Source organism: Gossypium raimondii, chromosome 8 (genome assembly GCF_025698545.1).
Source record: "Gossypium raimondii isolate GPD5lz chromosome 8, ASM2569854v1, whole genome shotgun sequence".
Lineage (NCBI taxonomy): Eukaryota > Viridiplantae > Streptophyta > Magnoliopsida > Malvales > Malvaceae > Gossypium > Gossypium raimondii.
In genome coordinates, this window is record NC_068572.1 from 46401075 (window position 1) to 46420516 (window position 19442).

Below are 19442 nucleotides of genomic sequence, written 5' to 3' on the forward strand. Positions count from 1 at the left end.
GAAAATCTTAAGTAAGTGTTGACGAGTGATGTGAATTGTGGCTATATATGCCCAATAAGACAAATGGGAGAAAATAGTAAAATAAGTTTTGATAACCTTAATGCTTGCATCAATAGTGGGTCAAGGACTACTAGTGCAATTGGGGAAATATTAGCTATTGCTAGCACATATATAATATATATAAATTGGGGCATTGTCAACCAATATATAAATATATATAATTAAAAAGGTATAGGCATAGCCGTTGTGTTGTAGGCGAGGTCTTTTGGTTAGAAAAAAAAATTACACATTTCTTTTTATAAAAGTTGAAAAGGTAAACTATATCACAAAGATCACTTGCGAAAATAAAGTTGATATTATTCTTAATACACTGTTTGTGAATGAAGGCATGTTGTATTGAACTTGCGAACCTTGAGAGTAAAGTATGAACACACAGCGCGTAACTTTGAAGATAAAGTATGAATGCAAAAAGTGGTACTAAATTTTTTTTAAGAGCTGAAAAGGTGAAATGTGAAATTATATGTAAGAATGTTAAAATCTTGAAATAAAAGTGACTAAAAAAGGTGCGCAACTTAAGAAGGTGAAGACCTGAAAATATAAAGAGATCCCTAGCTTCATGCTTCAAAATGGATAAATAAGTAGAAAATTACATGACTTGAAAAGATTAAGAGTTGGGTGGCTTGATGCCCGGAAAAGCTTAAGTAAGTACTTACGAGGCATGTGAATTGTGGCTATGCGTGCCCTATAAGACAAATTGGAGAGAATAGTAAAATAAATTTCGATAACCTTAATGCTCACATTAATAGTGGGCCAGGGACTATTAGTGCAATTGGGGAAATATTAATTATTGCTAGAACATATATAGTATATATAAATTGGGGCATTGTCAACCAATATATAAATATATATATAACTTGCCAAAATTGATAAGTAACCGATGTTTCAAAAACATATAAGCAGTGCTAATAAGCAACATGTGAGGTATATATGTACGAGCCTCTAAATGTAACATTGCACCTATTTCATGAGTCAGGTACTCGTTTAAACTCAAAGCTCACCTGAAATTTGAGAAAGATTGGGAAAAAATATTAGGTCTAAAAAATGGGTTTGAGAAAAAAATTAAGCTCGTTTAAAATATGGATTTATCAGTTTCTCGAGTTTGTGGTCGGTGTTGTGACACCGGCTTTGTTTTCAGACTGATTTATTGATTTTCAAGGTGTTGGGTACATCCTTACCCTATTTCTGAATAATTTCAATAAAATTAAGCCCTAGGCTACCTATTCTTATTTAATTACTAATATTTAAGTTGATCAAATATTAAATTTACAATAAATTACAACACAATTAGAATATTGTTTATTGATTTGTCATGTGTGGCTGACGGATTCATCCGTCAGCTCCGTAAGCTTGTACGTGGATGTTCTATCTCTCAGCTATTTGTCTGAATTGGTCCAACGTCCATCATGCCACTCCACCATGCTTTGTTTATCTCGCTCTCTGAATTATTTTTTCGACCTGCATTAATAAAAAAATACACCTTTCCCTATTCAAGGTCGTTAGGGAAATTTACATATATTTCATAACATGCATTCTCTAAATTTTCCTTACATCCTTCATTTTGTAGGTAACCACATTTGAATACTTCAACCTCACCTTTAATTTTCATGATTAGTTCGTTATTTTCTAAATCAATGGTGGACCTAGATGTGACTAGAAAAAGTCTCACTAACAAAATGGGGATCTCACAGTCTTCCTCTAAGTCTAAAATCACAAAATTAATAGGGATGATAAAATTTCGCAGTTTTACCAACACATTTTCAAGCACCACTTTCGGTTGTACTGAAGACTTGTCAGCTAGCTATAGTGTGATATGTGTATTTTTTAGCTCCCCTAACTCGAGTTCTTATATATTGATAATGACATTAAATTAATACTAGTTCCTAAGTCACATAAGGCCTTACTAAAGTGTAAGTCCCCTATCTCTATCAGAATTGTGAAACTCTTCGGGTCTTTTAATTTTGGGGGTATCTACTTGGTTATTATCGCACTACATGATGCATTTATATTAATTTTGTCCCCATTTTTAAGTTTCCTACACCTAGTCATTATTATTTTTAGGTACTTTACGTATTTTGGAATTTTCTCTATTAATTCAATGAAAGGCAAATTAACATTAAGCGATTTAAATAAGTTTAGAAAACTTGCAAATTCCACTTCATCCCTTTTTCACTTTTCCTTTGACTGTGAGGGGAATGGTATCTTTGTGAAGACAAGTTCTATATTCTGCTCAACTTCCGGCTTAGCTACCAGCTCGACTACCATTTCTGGTTCTACTTCGACATCATCTCCTTGAGGGGTTTCTTCTTAAGGATGACCAACATCTTCTTCATCCTCCTCCAGAGTAAGGTTATTAGGGCTACTTAGTACTTTACTCGAACAAAGCGCTATGGCTTTCACTTGCTCCTTCCCGTTTCTCCGATGATTATTTTTAATATTACTCGGGATGTCTATAATAATTTACCTTTTGATGTCTCCCATCATGCTATTCAATTGACTCATTTGATCTTCAAGTTTAGCCAATGTGGTTCTCATTTGGGTACATTCAGACTGTACTTGTCTCACCTCAGTCCACATTGATTGCATCTCTCTCTCGATTTATCCAACCTTTGACCATAAACAGTATGGTGGTTGGTGTTGGCCATTTCCTAAGTTTTCCGCAAATAATGAGGTTGGTAAGTAATAATTTGTCTATTTTTGGTTGGATCTATTACCTCCTTCTTGATTGTTGCTCCATTTTAGGTTTTGGTGGTCTCTCCAACTGTGATTATAAGTGTTCGAATAGAGATTGCTGTCCCTATTCCCAATGTAGTTCACATCTTTGGCTTGGTTCTTAGGGTACTGGTCGATTGTTCTAACTACTTCGTGCATCATAGGCCTATTGGATGTAGATTTTAATCAGTTGAGCTTGTCCAAAATCTGTTGATACTTATCCTCTTTATAGACAGCTTTGGTCGTGGATGGTCTCGAACTGTAAGTGAATCGCTCGTTCGATCACTAGCAAGGATTTATAGCCATGTTCTTTATCAATTGATAGACGTCTTCATATGTACGATTCATCAAGGCTCCTCCTACAGCTCCATTGAGTTTTGATCTCAAGTGTGCTTCCATGCCGTTGTAGAACATTTGCAACCGTAGCCATTCAAGTAGACCATGGTGAGGGCATCTTATCAGCGAATTCAATCGCTCCCAAGCTTTATGAAAACTCTCTCCTTTCATCTGCTTGAAATTTATGATCTCTCTTTTCAGTTGGACCCTCTTACTGGTAGGAAAGAACTTGTACAAAAAAAATTTTCAAGTTCATTCCATGTCATGATGGATTCTGGTGCATGTGAGTCTAACCAAGAGAAAGCGTTATATATTAAGGAGAATGGGAACAACCGAAGATAAATAGTGTCGTCAGTGACCCCAATAAATTTCAAAGTATCACAAAGTTGGAGAAACTGTTTTAAGTGCCTATTTGGGTCCTCCGCCATAATTTCTCTGAATTGCAGATTGTTCTGAATCATATGGATTATTGTTGACTTTATTTCAAAATTGTTCGATGTAATTGCTAGCCTCGTAATATTGCCTTGTACCGCATTCAGATTCGGTAGCACATAGTCTCTCAAAGTGTATTCTTCTCGAGCCATTGGTGGCTCTATTGGCAATTGTGGTGGTGGTGGTGGTGTTAAGTCTAGTAAAAACGGATCGTCAAAAATAGATTATCTCGTGGAGGATCAACCATAGTAGGCGGGTTTTTTTGCATCTACTGTTGTTGTTAACGTCAACAATTTCTGCGAATGTGTCTTTTTGGATTAGTGGTTGGCTCTATAACTGTGCTCCTACTCTGAGTCATACACTGAAATCCACAACGAAAAGAAAATATTCGTAAATTAACTTAATTAAAATAAAAAGAAAATACAAATCGTATCTATAATTTAAAATTTTCCTAACTATCCTATTGAGTACAAAATTTAAAATTAACTCAGTGGCGTTGCCTCTTCACAACGACGCCAACAACTTGACTGTGTCCCGACGTACCAACGTCGGAAGTAAGAATACTAGAACTAATTATATGAATTAAGGTTGTGTTCGCAAGTATAAGGGTTAGGTTGTAATATAGTTTTTATAACGAAGTATTACAGTACTCTGAGGATCGTACCTAAGGGAGGCGAGACTAAACTAAGATTAACTTATACGCTAACGGTTCTAGTTAGTACTCTAATTAAATTATATTACGATTGATCCTAATGTGATGAGAAAAAGTTATCTTATAAAAATAATAAAAACAATAATGAAGACAAATTGTAGATTTTATCATATGAAATTATAGAAGACTAAATCCTTTCTATGTTCATAATTAACTCCTATTTCGGATTCTATCCAATCAACTAGTCATTAACCTAGCTGGGCCTCTCGGCCTTTCACTAGCCTAATAAGTCGACAAGAACTACTTATCTCTCAATCTCACAGTCCAGACTGGATTGGAGTAAGGTTTTCATGGATAGGCAATACCAATTTCGGGTTCATTCCGACGTATATGACTTCCTAAGGTCGTCAAGCCTAGGATTTAAAGTTCTTCCTATCCTAACCAGCTGATCCGCTAAGAAACCCTACACAGATGTTGATTAATCTCACATCCACTCGTTAATCTCCCTTCCCGGATTAGTTCCTCGTGGATTTAACACATACAATGTAATTGATTAAAAAGATAAAAATTACAAATAAACCAAGAACATAGATAATGAAAATCTCGATATATTTATAAATGCACGAACGGTAATCTATCAAAGAGTTGACTGATCTACAATTCGATCCTCGCGAAGAACGAACTAGAAAACTAAAATAAAAACTACAACTGAAAAGAAGTCTAAGTTACAATTGAAAGTGAAAATCAAAGTAAGTAAAAAGTTATCCATAAAGTGTTTAGAACAATTCTATTTATAGGCCTAGGGTTGGTCGCTGATCCTTGACCTAATTTGGCTAACTATTTTGTGTTAAAGTTCATTGTACAGATGGAAATACCCTTGGCTCATTAAGTGATCTCGTCACGTCGGTGTAGCGACACCTTCTAGCCTGTGTCGCGACGCTGAAGACAGTTTACTAGCTAGGGCATATCTTCAAGGTTGTGTCACAACACCAAAGGCAAATTGCTCATTTTGGTACTCTGTTTGTTGTGTTGCGGCATCCAAGCTCTGTGTTGCAACATCGGGAGCAATCCACTGTCTTTGTGCTTCCAAATGTTGTCCTGCACACTCATCGAACATATTAGTTTACCTTTAGTCCTACTTTGGCCCCCAAGGTCATATAAATCACTCAAATTTCTATTTTTATTACCTCCATATTAAAACTAAAAACTTAACAAAAACATAACTAAATTACTTTCCTACGAGCTCATTAAGTACAGAAAGTAGTTTAATATACTACAACGGATTGCGACAGATCACTGACCATGAACTATCCATCATAGCTTGATTCGTCCCTAACTCTGTGGCAAAAGTAACAATAAATATGTTGATACCAATCTCCCTGACACTCAACACCTTATCACCTTGCCAAATCCCTTGAAGAATACTCAAAATCGCCTTACGATTAAGCACCCTATCAAACTTAATTTTCCCCACCACCATGAATCTTGTCAAAGTAAGACTCTGATCGTCACTTTCCTTTAAAAAAATCTTTAAATCATTTATACTAGAACAACCCCCCAGAAAAATAAGATTTGCCTTAATAGAAATTGAAAGTTAATATCGAATAAGGAATTTCTTACCTTTTGCAAATAAATGGAAATCAATCAAGAAAATATGAATAAAAACTTAGGTAACAAAAGCAAACTCACAAAATTCAAGACTTAATAAACAAAAGACCTAAAGGAAAATAAAATACCCAAATCAAGAATACCTAAAGACGCAAAATGAAGACTCAAAACAATAAAACCTATCTGAGATTAGACTCAATCAACTCACTCAGTAAGAGAAGAACAACTCTCATTTTGAGAGAAAATTCTCATTTCGAGAAACAATACATGAACCATGCTTTTGTGCATTTTTATACATAAGATTTTCATTTGACTCAATTTTCACAAAATCACTTGCACAATTATCTTTATAAAATCATTTTATGTTTACATATTGCATACACAAATTATTATATTTATTTAATATATAAATAAATTGATGTATTTATTTCTTTAAATGTGTACAGTTGAATCAAAATTAAAGTTTCGTGTATACATTTGAACCATAATCAAGGTTTCATATGTATAATTGCATCAACTTAAAGTTCATATACCAAATTGCACATTAGATCAAATTTAATGTGTAGTTTTGAGATTTAACCCTAAATTTTAATATTAATATAATATTAATAATTTTAATTATACTTTAAAGACCCATATAATTTTAATTTACATTTTATTATTTAATTTAATTTAAATTTAAGATGAGAAAGAAATCATACGATTTGATCTCATATCAAATGAATGTCCTACAAAAGCTTTAATGGTCAAGAAAATAATTTATTGTATATACATATATTCAATTGATTCTAAAGTCGTTAAATGTTACTGATCATTTCTATTCTCACCATATCATTATAATTATGTTTTAATCCAAATTATTATTTTTACCATTAATTTGAATCACATCACCATGATCCAAAGGAAGCAAATATCTGTGTCAAATCCAATCTTCAACCGAACTCCTTGGGCCGTGCAGACCAATTCGCTGGCTTGAGGTTTACAGAAATATGTTACAAATCTTGCCAGGATCTTGTATTTGGTTCTCTCTATCATTGTCATGGGTAAGAGATTAGTCTTTTTGACCAGGGTCAGAACCATCACCATAAGATTTGGGGATATTTATATCCTTCCCTTGTTCTTGCAAAGCTTATTCAATAACCTCAATTTTGCTCAGACACACTTTGCTTAGCTGATCATTATCTCTACATAACCATTAACACATAAGTATTTTAAAGAATATGTATTTCTCTTGTCAAAAAGGTTAGGTGATCATAACCCTACTTTATAATTTTACACATTAATATTAATTTTAATCAGCTCATCATTAATAAAAAATTATTTTCTAGAATATCTATATATGTTTCACCTATACTTTATTTAATAACTAAAGTAATAAGTATTAACCAAATTAGATTATTTTTAATTTGAGCTAATCTTTCGTGGTAGTAAATAATAACATATAATTATTCTTATTATATATGTGATGCCCATATTATCGAACAATCTCTCACTTGGACCATATAAATATATATATATATATGCTAATTAACTTATAATTACGTGTCATTATATAATCTTATGAACTCAAAAATTTATTATCATATCTAAAAGGGTAAATTAAACTTATTTTTACTAACTTGTAAATCATTTTTCGTTTATCAAATTATCTTCCATAAAGCAAATATAAATAAAATATAAAAAAATCTATGAATGATTTTCAGTAAAATAAATACACTCTTAATTTTCAATTTAGAATTTGTATTTTGTCGAATAGTAAAGAGGATGAGGTATATGATTTTTTTTTATTTCTCAACATCTACCAGAGCGAGCCCAGTAATTAATCTTTCGCATTTTGTAGGAACATTAAGAAGATAGATGCTGGCCACGAGTTTTAAAGCTACTCCAATATCCAAGGCGAGGATCGAACCCTCGACCACTGGTTAATATAGGAGAGATTATTACCATCTCACCTAACTCTCGTGGCTATATAAGATTTTTATTTATAAAGCCGCAATTACTATATGTTACAAAAATATAAATAAAAGAATTAAAGTACCCTATAAATTCTTTAAATGTTACAAAAAATAAATTATTGATAGGTTATGGAAGTTGTATGAACATTCATTTATTAATGTATTTACTATATTTAGAGCTTTTATCAAATGCTTAGTCATTAATTAATAAGTTAGGATACTAAAAAATGAAGTCGGGTAATTTTAAAATTTTTAAAAAGGGTAATATAACATTCGATCTTAAACTAGGTACTTAAGTTCATTTTGGTACCTAAATTTAGTAATTAGATTTATTTTGACCCTTGAACTTGGATTCTATTAAGATTTGATGATGTGACCAATGTTACAGGAATAAGATCTAATTAGTCGATCAGACTGATTGGACCGAAAGTCGTCGGTATAACAATTTGAACAAAGGGGTTGAACCAATTGAGTCAGAAACTACTTGAAGTTGGTAAAATTTGAAAACTGAAACAAGAATTGACAATTGAACATGTTGAATGAGTTTAATAAATTTTTTTAAATTTTTTAGATTTTTATGAAATTTTAATTAATTAATTCATTATTGTTGGTCTAGTTATCAAACTGATTGAATTAGAAATCATAGCCTTGATTGGTTCAACCATCAATTCGGATGTGACACTCTGAGTTTGTATCACATTATCACCTTAAAATTTATATGCATTTTTAAATTTTCAAGTGATGACGCAACATAATTTTAGAGTGTCAAATCATCAAACTTTTATGTTTTTCATGTTCAAGGACCAAAATTGACCTAGTTATCAAGTTGAAGTAGCAAAGTGACAAAAAAAAAGTACAAGTACTAAAGGACCTAGTTGCCAAGTTTAGGGACAAAAAATTATATTATTACTTTTTTGTGTACAATAATAGACATAGGGAATGGGGTAACATAGTTTGAATTTGTACCAAGCAGGTGTTTGATAAAAGTTTTAACCGCAACTCCATTCAGATCAAGACATATTATTCGTTTTCAAAATAAAGCTTGTATTATTTTATTTTATTTTATTAAATTCTTATCCAAAAGTTGGAGTGGCAAAAATTGAATATCAAATATTTAGTTTATAAAAAATTGAATATCAAATCTTTAGTTTTAACCACAAGTCTATTGTATTTAATCAAGACAACTTTTATTTTTATTTTTAATGATTAAGTTATAAGTTGGTTAGCATCAGTATTATTATCCATGCAGGAGAATGCGGATCTGAATGTGCTTATGCGCGTTTTATCCTCATATTTAAAGGTTGATGTGAAGTTATAAATAACTCTAGGCTTTGTACCAAAAAAAAAAAAAACTCTTATCCTTTCTCCTTATCAAAATAAATAAATTATAAAAGAATTACATGCTTAATAAAATATAATTTCGTCCTCATGTTAAATGGGGGGCTCGCAGCCCACGATCCCACTAAATTTTGTAAAATTTCTTTTCAAGTCTTTTGAGTTTTGAAAATTTTTAATTTAATATTATAATTAGTGTTTAGAAAAGACAAATTTGTGTTTCGCCCCTCAAAGTTTTTTTAAATTTGATATTTTTATAAGATTTATGATTTTTAATGATAAATTCAATAACATTTTAGTTTAATTTGATAAACTAAGGCAATGTAGTATTGGTAAAATAAAGTTTAGTAATCGCAATATCTAAGTATAATAGTAAGTAAAAATAATATCTAATACAAATTTCGGTGATTAAGATTATCCCAAATTATATAAAAAATATTGTTTTCTTAAATTTTAGTGATCATAATTATCCCAAATTTAAGAAAACTTTATCCACACGGTCGGACCTACTTTAAACATGTATAATTTATAAAATGTTAAGAATGATAGGTGAGAAGGGGTTAAAATATGAATACGCTATTCATCAAATATGTGTACTAAGAATCGTATATAAAAAGTTTGAACTTTGAAAGGCAATGAAGCACCTCATTTATCCCTTAATTAATTAAACGTGTTGAATTAAGATAAAGTTTTCAAAAGAAAATACATGGTTATTTCTTTATAATTGAATTTTCTAGAAGAAACAATTAAAAGCCAAGAAGTATCGAAGAGTTTCGGGTTCATCCGCCTCTGGTAAAGATGGCCACCTGTCTTTGACCAATCCCATTTGTGGTCGTATGGCATGTCCAAATCTTGAACAATGTCATTAAAAACATGATGCATTGCATTATTCTACAACACCGAGGAAAACACCTAAACATTACTCTGATTATGTAATGGATCCTATGTCATCCTATATCATTAAACGAAGCTTCGAATCTCTAGAGACCGCAGTTAAAAATGATAAGATTTTCAATACCTTGTGCCTTAATCAAGTCATAAATCTTTTACATTTTTTTTCTTTTTGTTGAATGGAAATACTATAGCTTGATATATTCCCTAGGCAGCATTCGGTTCCCCTGGTTGCACAGCCATTCGAAAAGCTTCGACTCCTTAAGCTTCATAAAACACGAGCAGATAATTCGACCTCCCTTGATGATTTAATCCAAAAACACGATCGTGCAAATTTCTCTAAACTGCCTTGCAGCTAAAAAACTTGAATGCGTGTTTGAGGTGGAAAATGAAGGAATTGATGCATGAAAATGCAATGAACTCAAACTCATAAGCATGGTGAAACATAATTCAAGATTTCCAAAGCCTCTTCGCAAACTCCCCGGAATCAATTACTTTTTCTTTGTTCACTCAAAACCTATAGAATCACTAGCAAGATTGAAATTCTTGGAATTGAATTCCCAAATATAAGAGAATAGAACTCTAGCAAACTACCTCAAGCATCCGAAGAGTGTAGTCATGCTGAAAGGATCTTAAGTTCATCAACAGATTTAGAAAGGCTCTTGAGTATTGTCGAAACTTTTTTTTTTTTTTTTGAAATCGACTTTTTATTTTAAAATGAAAAATGGGAGTCGCTACCAATTTTTTTCATGATGTGTGATCGGATCACCTCGTAATTTGATCATTTTAATAATAAGCTTGATTTACTAAAACAATGTTTTTCGGTCTACAAAAATCCAAAAGATGAGTTCGGAAGCCGATTACGCACGAAGAAGAATTAGCACCCTCGTTACTCTCAAAATTGGTTCCTAATTGATTACTTGATGTCTTAATGTCGAAAATTAAAAATTTGAAGAGAATTTAAAATGTGATCCCTTTGTATTAAGATATTTTAATAGAAAAGACTTTATTCCAAATTAATCGAGAAGAAGGATCATGCCCCGTGAGTTAGGACACGACGCCTTTAGTTTTCGAAAGCCATAATAATCACCGTATTAATCGATATTTAAATCTCGTTTTTATATTTTTGAAATGGATATTCGACTATTTCGGTTTTAGAAAGAAGTTATATTCTGTAAGTTAGGAACACGACTCTTCTAATTCCAAAAATAATGAACATTTTCCTCAGTTTAAAAATTTTCTTTTTTATGCATCGTGCGAAGAAACAAACGTAACACTTAAAACGACATGCATTTAACTTATTCGGACATGATATACAAATGGATAAATGCTTAGAACTAATGTATGATATAGTGAAAATGAAATAATTCAAAATGGCCATGTGGGTAGAATGATAAATAATAAGTAAATAAAGGAGTACTATAATAATAACATAATAATAATAATAATAATAATAATAATAATAATAATAATAATAATAATCTGATTACAATAATAATAAAATAAATAAGGTAAATTAAAATAAAAATAGAAATAGAAAATGCATGATTAAAAGGATAAATAAACATGACATGAAAATGTCGAAAAATAATAAAATAAATAATAAAATAACGAGAAAAGAAATAAAAATAAAATGATAATGACAATAATAAAAAATACACAAATAAAAGAGTATAAACAATCTAATTTTTAAGTGTAAAAAGAAAGAAAAAATAGATAAATAAATAAAAACAGTTTGTAAAAAGGTAGAAATTAAATAAACAAAGGATTTAATTGAAATTTAAATTAAATTAGAGGGTATAAATTGTAAATAATAGAAAAATAGACTAATAAGGATTAAAATGTAACGCGTTAAAAAGGATAGGGACTGAATAGGAAAATATCCCCAGTCCTTATGCGCACCGTTTCTCAAAAGAACCAAAATGAAACAAAACCAAAATTACGTGGTACAAATTAAAAAGAGAAAAAAGAAATAGGACTGGATTGAAATGCCATTAAAAAGTGGAAGGACCGAAAGCATAAATAGACCCTTTCTTAAGAAAACGCATGGATCCTTTTACTATTCGGGTCAAGTCGTTGGGCCCCACTTCGAAACGACTTTGTTTTGGGGCGTTTGGAGCCACTTCAAAATGGCGTTGTTTTGTTCAGTCTATATAAGTTTAAAAAAAAAATCATTTCAAATGGTTTTTTAAAATAAAAACAGTTTTCTCTCTCTTTTTTTTCTCTCGTCTCTCCTTCGTCCTGCCACTGGGACAGTGGTCCTTCGCCATGGGCACCGGTCATCGGCGACAGTGACTATCATCTCTGGTGGCCGGAGTTTAAAAAGTCTATATTTTTTTTGTTTTTTTAAAAAGGGAAGACTAGATTAGAGGGTGATTCCCTCTGTATTTTTAAAAAAAAAAACAAAAGAAAAAGGAAAAGGGAGCTTCAGCCCCCTGAGCGTCCCTCTCACGCCCTCTCCTCCGATAGAGCCCCAGCGAATCCCAAGGGAATCAAGGGCTCCTCCACGTCGGAGATGGGTCGTTTCTCCTCGACGGCGACGAATCTGCCCAACCACAGCGACGGCGCAACAAGAGTGGTAAGGTTTTTTTTTTTGTTGTATTTTTTTATATTTTTTTGAAAATAAACAACGAATAAAACGGATACCTTTTGAATCTTTTTGTATTGTTTTTTTGATTGCTCTCCGTGTAAAAATTACAATCTATTATCATGGCCTTTATAGCGAATATTACACTGTTTATTTTTGTTTTGCTACTGTTTTGCGTCTATTCTTACACGTTGCCTCTGTCCTTTTTTTTTGCTCTTTTCTTGCAGGTGGCGGAGTTAACGGAAGGCAATGACGTGCACCTTTGCCATTTTGGTTCAACGGCGGCAGGGGCAAACCTTAGTGTCGAAACCAACTTTTATTTTTGGAAAAAAAAAGCAAAAATTAGTTGTCGATGAAAATTGGAGTCACCACCAATCTTTTATTAAGGTGTGATTGGATCACCTAAAAAAACGGCTTTGGTCTACGAGTTTTAGAAAAATAGATCCGGGAGTCAGTTACGTACGAGGAAGGATTAGCACCCTCATAACGCCCAAAATTGGTACCTAGTTAATTAATTAGTGTCTTAATGTCGAAAATTTGAAAAATATAATCCTTAGCAAAAACTTAAAAACGTCACTTATTAAGACCCTTATCATTCCGGAGAAAGAAAATGTCACACCCAATGCGTTAGGGCACAACATTCTAATTTCCTCAAAAATGAATTAGTCTAAAACTCGTGTAATAAAAATTTAAAAAAATATTCATTTGTTTAAGATTTAAAAAATCGCGGCTCAATACGTTAGGGCACAATTCCTCAAAATCTCAAACTTGAAATATTTCCTTTATTATTATTTTTTCAAAAAATCTTTGTCTCGAGAAATTAATACGTCACATCCAATACGTTAGGATACAACATATTTAACTCCCCAACAACAAGCTTTTTATTTTATATTTTTTTTATTAATGAGCAACCCTCGATCGTTGGATTTAACGAAGAAAATCGGAACCCAATATGTTAGGGCTCAATTTCCTTGAAAATCCTAAATACGAGTGTTATCTCAATTTTGAAAATTTTAAAATCGAAAAAAAAAATGATGTGATGCTACATTAAATATAAAATGTAATAATAAATACAACAATGGCATAGAAATAAACGAAATTAATGTACATAAACAACGACATGTAAAATATCAAATGAATATAAATGAAAACATAAATCAATAAGCAAATGAAGGAAATAAACAAAAAATATAAAGAGAAAAGGTACAAAATATATATACATTTGAAATTATGAAGAATAAAAGACATAAAGATAATTTACTCATAAAATTTTGGGTTATAAAACTTATATATATATAAAATACATAATGCATTTATGAAAACAAGGAAAATATAAATATATACATATAAAATATATTCATGCATTTACAAAAAATGAAATATATAAGTATAATATAAAAACGTGGAAAATATTTATAATAAGCTTTGAATGGAGTATAAATATATGCGTATATATTACAAAAATGTATAAACATATAAAAATCATAGAATATGGGCAAACATATAAATATTATGAAATATAAATGTGTATATATATATGTATAAAAAAACTATGAAAATCATAGAAGGCTGGTGACTTCGATCTGCTTCGCTGTCGGTGCAGGAAGGAAAGATCTGCTATTTTAGCCTGCTCTGCTGCAACCCAGTGAGGTAAGGCTGGTGACTTCGATCTGCTTCGTTGTCGGTGCAGAAAGGCAAGATCTGCTATTTTTAGCCTGCTCCACTGCAACCCAGGGAGGCAAGGCTGGTGACTTCGATCTGCTTCGCTGTCAGTGCAGGAAGGCAAGATCTGTTATTTTTAACCTGCTCCGCTGTAACCCAGGGAGGCAAGGCTGGTGTCTTTGATCTACTTCGCTGCCAGTACAGGAATGCAATATCTGTTATCTTCACTGATCTGCTCTGTGGGGAACATGACCTATATAATGAACCTAATTATACCTAATGATTAGGGTGGCATGAATCAAATGCTCCTAACTAGACATGTGTGAATGATGTTTGCACGAATGCGTAATGTTTTAATTTATTTATTTATTTTTTTTTTTTTTTGAGAATGATTCCACTTAGGTTGTTATTGTTCGAAGTTTATTAAGGCTTCAACACTGATGTGCTACAATGCCTTCTTGCTTGGCTAGCTTTTCTGAAGAAACATTTAGTCAGGTTGCCCCCCACTGTAAACCTCGAAGTTCAATCCATTGGGGCGCAAAATTTATACCATCATTCTCCCACTGTAACCCAAAGGTAGAAATATATGGCTTTTTCTCGATCCTTTCCTATCATAATTGAAGGATACAGGATCTAAATCTCTCTGGTCCCTTACACCATTCCGAGGGTATTGTACCAAAGGCTCATGCATAGATGAAGGCTTTCTTCTTTGAGGAAACTTCTTCCTATTGTCTGGTGATCATTGCTTGTTTGTTTATTTAAGCTTTGCCATCATCATGTCATTTGTTCAATCAATGTTTTTAACAACAAAATCCAAAGAGAAAGTCCTAATTTAGCCTCTTCCTTTTCAGATTTCCAACCTTTAAACATGGTGTGTTCTAAACAATAGTCATGTTTCAGGTTCCTATATTATTTAGAAACTTCTAGAGTAATATGCCAAACTTCCCTTGTGAAAGTTTTATTAGTCCATTAATCATTATTCCAATACAACATGCTTGCAAAAAAGGGTATAACAATGGATGAGAATACAATTGTTTCTGAGCATAGCTCGAAAGGAATAAATCATCAAAAATAGTAAATAAGGATAGCAAAGAAATTGATTGGGAATGTGTATCTTGGAAAAGAATGAAGTATTCCAAGAATAACAAATATAAAAATTGGATGCCCCAGATATCACAGCTTGAGCTTCTCTATACAAACTTTCTGGCGACCATTCTGAGTTTGACATGTGTTTAGAAGATCCACAGTACTCTACCAATGCCTCAAGATGTTGCCTACCCTTTCCTGATAATTCAGGTATAACAAGATCACCACATGCCCCAATCTAGTTAGAATTCGAGTTGCTCTGATCACCTCGTGCCCCATTCTGATCAATATTTGAGCCGCCCTTTTCGGGTTTTGAACTCAAATCCCCTTTAGTCTCAAGGTGGCCTTTACGGGTTTCACTTTGGCCTCTCCATTTTCTTTTCCTTTTTCTTTTTCTTTTTATCACTTTCATTTTTTTATTTTGATTTTGAAACTTTTTTTTTGAATCTGAACTCATAGGATTAGGCATGTCCTTGTTATCCCTTCTGATCGACGCTTTTTTAGATAAGGCCTTTAACATAAGGTCCTTCCCAACTTGGGATAAAGTTCTTTTTGTATGGGAAGGATCTTCTTCAATACCAGGTTCCTTTCAAGGAGTTCTCTAGGGCGGATCCTTTTTTTTTGTAAGCTCGCATCATTTGCTTTTGGCGCATTTGACCATGATGGATAACTTTGAACATTCCTCTTCAATCAGAATTGGATCCAAAAACTCAGAGAAAGAATCTTGTCTTCAATAGGCGAAACCGCGATGGGCCCAAGAGAAAGGTATTGCCCCGGCAGAGTTTTTTTTTTGGGGCAATATGACATTAATCGTGAACAGACTGCAAACTTTTGATATTGTGCTGTTGTTCAAATTTAGTACATTATCAGATATGATCCTTTTGACGTTCCATACTGACATATGATTTTCACGAATTTGCTAACTGTCGACTTTGTGACATTGGCATATGAAGCAGCTTCCACCCATTTTGTAAAGTAATTGACGACCACAAAGATGAATCGATGACCATCAGAATCTTTTGGCGAGATCGACCAAATGACCTTCATTCCCCACATAAGGAGAAGTCATGTATCCCAATGATTCTTTTTAGGGTAAGATTCGTCTCTCGACTTGTTCTACCATCCTTAACAAGTCCGAAAATAGGCTACAATCTATGTCATCTTCAAAGTCCTGAGATCCCTCTAAACACATATCTCGCTCAAAAGAAGGTTCGAAATCTGTAGTAATGTCACTCATGTCATTGATATCCGAGGACCCATTGTAAATACCAAAGACTTTACAAAGAAATATATGAATTTATGAATAATTATTTATACAATATGATCATGAATGAATGAATGATTGTGGAAGAAAATCCAAAAGAATGAAAGAATAATTATTCAAAAAGAATGAAAAATATTGGCTCAAAAATAAATGCAAAGATATATTTTATTAGAATAATGACGTTCAGACAAGAGCCTTTTTCATAAAAGAATTTCTATCATTTTTAGGCTAAAAACAACAAAAATGTTCTAAACATTACTCTAAATAAGCTCTAAAAACTATAGGAATTTCTTTCGCAGTCCAATTGCTTAGAACACTCCAGATTTATAAGAGTGGATATCTAACAAGGTCCATTTTCATTTGTGTCCTCATATATTTCATTGATGTGAACACTTCCTATCATTATGTGCATATTTTTCTCCTCTTTAATTTCCTCACAAAGCTTCATCTCCTTGTCATCCATTATGCCCTGAATCAAGACCTTGAATTTCACACTCTCTTGGGTCTCGTGTCCCTTCTCGTGATGGAACTCACAATGGTTCCTTGTCTTTCCATGGTTTCCTCCTGAATCAGAAATAAATAATCCCATTACTGCCCTCACGTCTACCCCATTATCAATATGATTGGGTAGTGGATTTTCTGTGCTAGACGAGTCATCAAATCTGACAACACCCATGTTAATGAGTCCTTCAACCAGTTTTTTAAAGGCGGTGCAATTCTCTATTGAGTGCCCAGTAATTCCTGCGTGGTATTCACACTGAGCATTTGCGTTATACCATTTAGAAAATGGAGGCAACATTGGTTTCTGGTAGAAAGGGGACACCACATGCGCATTAAATAGGCTTTGATATAGCTCGCTATATGACATCGGTATAGGTGTGAACTAAGGCTTTTCTGTATTTGCCTTCGTGTAAGATTCTCGCTTTAAAGGACTCTGATGGCTGGTGGTTTCTGTCTTTGGCCGGTCCACAGCGATTGGTTTTGAGTGGCTATTGTTATCTCGGCTTGCATTATCCCCCTTATTCCCCATTCTCTTTGGGGCCATTATAGTATCTGAGTATTCTACCTTCGCCTGTTTTATTTCTGCTAGATTATCAAGAGCAATAGGATTGACTAAATTGTTCCTCAGATTGGATCTTAAGCCTGTCATGCGATTCATTGGTGTTAAGGTATTGGTCTGATATTGCTAGAATTTAATAGTAAGGGGTGCCCCTTGTGGGTGCATATCTGGCTGGACACTTATCGGGATAAATTTTGAAGGATAATTTGTAACACCCCTTACCCAAGACCGTTTCCGGAGTCGAGCACGAGGCATTTCTTAGCTTATCTTACCAATTCGGAGCATAAAAACTAGGTTTGAAAATTTATTTTCACTATTTACAGCAAAGCTGTCCAATTGCGCAGCGGTCACTAAATTAATTATAACTTGAGCTACGGAACTCAAAATTTAACTCCGTAAATTTTCCTTGAAACTAGACTCATATATCTTCCTACCATAAAATTTTTAGAATTTTTGGTTCAGCCAATTAGTACAGTTTATTAGTTAAAGTCTCCCCTGTTTCACCATTCGACTATTCTGCCCTCTTGTTACTAAAAATAACTTTTCTCATTATAGGATTTTCATATGCTATTCCCACTTGTTCCTACAGACAATAGAGTCATTAAGTAATCTAAGCATGTAAATTTCAACTCATAACCATTTTTGTACAATTTGTAATTATTTTCTAAACTCAGAACAGGGGACTCCAAAAATAGTTCTGACCCTATCTTACTAAAATTCACATATCTTAAAATATAAATTTCCTTTTGCTACACTGTTATTTTTCCATAAAAATAGACTCAACAAGATTTAATTCCATATATCATTCACCCTCTAATTCATTTTATATCATCCTAGGTGATTTTTCAAATTCACGTCACTGTGCTGCCTGAATTCTGTTTCTTTGCCAAATTTTATCCTTTCATGATTTCCATGCATAATTTATCACCTAATCTTTCATAACAACAAACACCTTCATCCTTAACCATTTTAATGACCATACATCATCAAATACTTACACATCACTCATTAGCAAAATCATCATTACAAACATACAAAATAACTAAATCCCTATACATGCCATAACTCAAACGTGTTTTGACATAAAATACCGAAAGCGCTTGTGGTTGATAGTGTGGACGATCTCCGACTTCTTTAGGATCCTTGAAGTAGCTTTGCAATACTATAAGAGAAAGAGAAATAAAAGAAGTAAGCATAAAGCTTAGTAAGTTTACTAGCAAATAAATAACAACATTACACACAAATAATTAAACTCAAGTGACTATATCTCTAGTTTACTCTTTAGTTAATCTCATACTAGTTCTCTTACTTGTTTACTTAGAATACTTGTGTGCATAACTTACTCAACTCTTGCTGCATCGTTGAACATCAATTGATAGTATAATAAGTTCTTAAGTCTTACAACTTACCTGAGCTTGCCATTTATGCTTTAAACTGAACTTTCATGAACATGATTCATTTACAAGCCCGTTGAGCTACATTGGAATAATAAGGATACTCGGGTCTCTTCTGATAATAACATGCCAAAGCCATGTCCTAGACATGGTCTTACATGGGATGTTCTCATGTTGGTGCCCATGCCATGTCCTGACATGGTCTTATAGGGACCTCTCATCTCGTATAACGCCATGTCCCAGACATGGTCTTACATGGGACCTCTCGTCTCGGTGCCCATGCCATGTCCCAGACATGGTCTTACAGGGGACCTCTTATGATCTTAAGGATGCCAATGCCATGTCCCAGACATGGTCTTACATGGGATCTCTTTACCCAAATGTCATGACATTCGTATCCAGTACCATCCT

At 33.0% G+C, this 19442-nt stretch overlaps 1 non-coding gene across 1 annotated transcript; it reads left to right on the top strand.

The window, feature by feature from the left end:
* Positions 1-3205: 3205 nt before the first annotated feature.
* LOC128032160 (small nucleolar RNA R71) lies at positions 3206-3309 on the top strand. Its single transcript, XR_008188289.1, has one exon. It is a non-coding gene; the product is annotated as a small nucleolar RNA R71 (small nucleolar RNA).
* The last annotated feature ends 16133 nt before the right edge of the window (positions 3310-19442 follow it).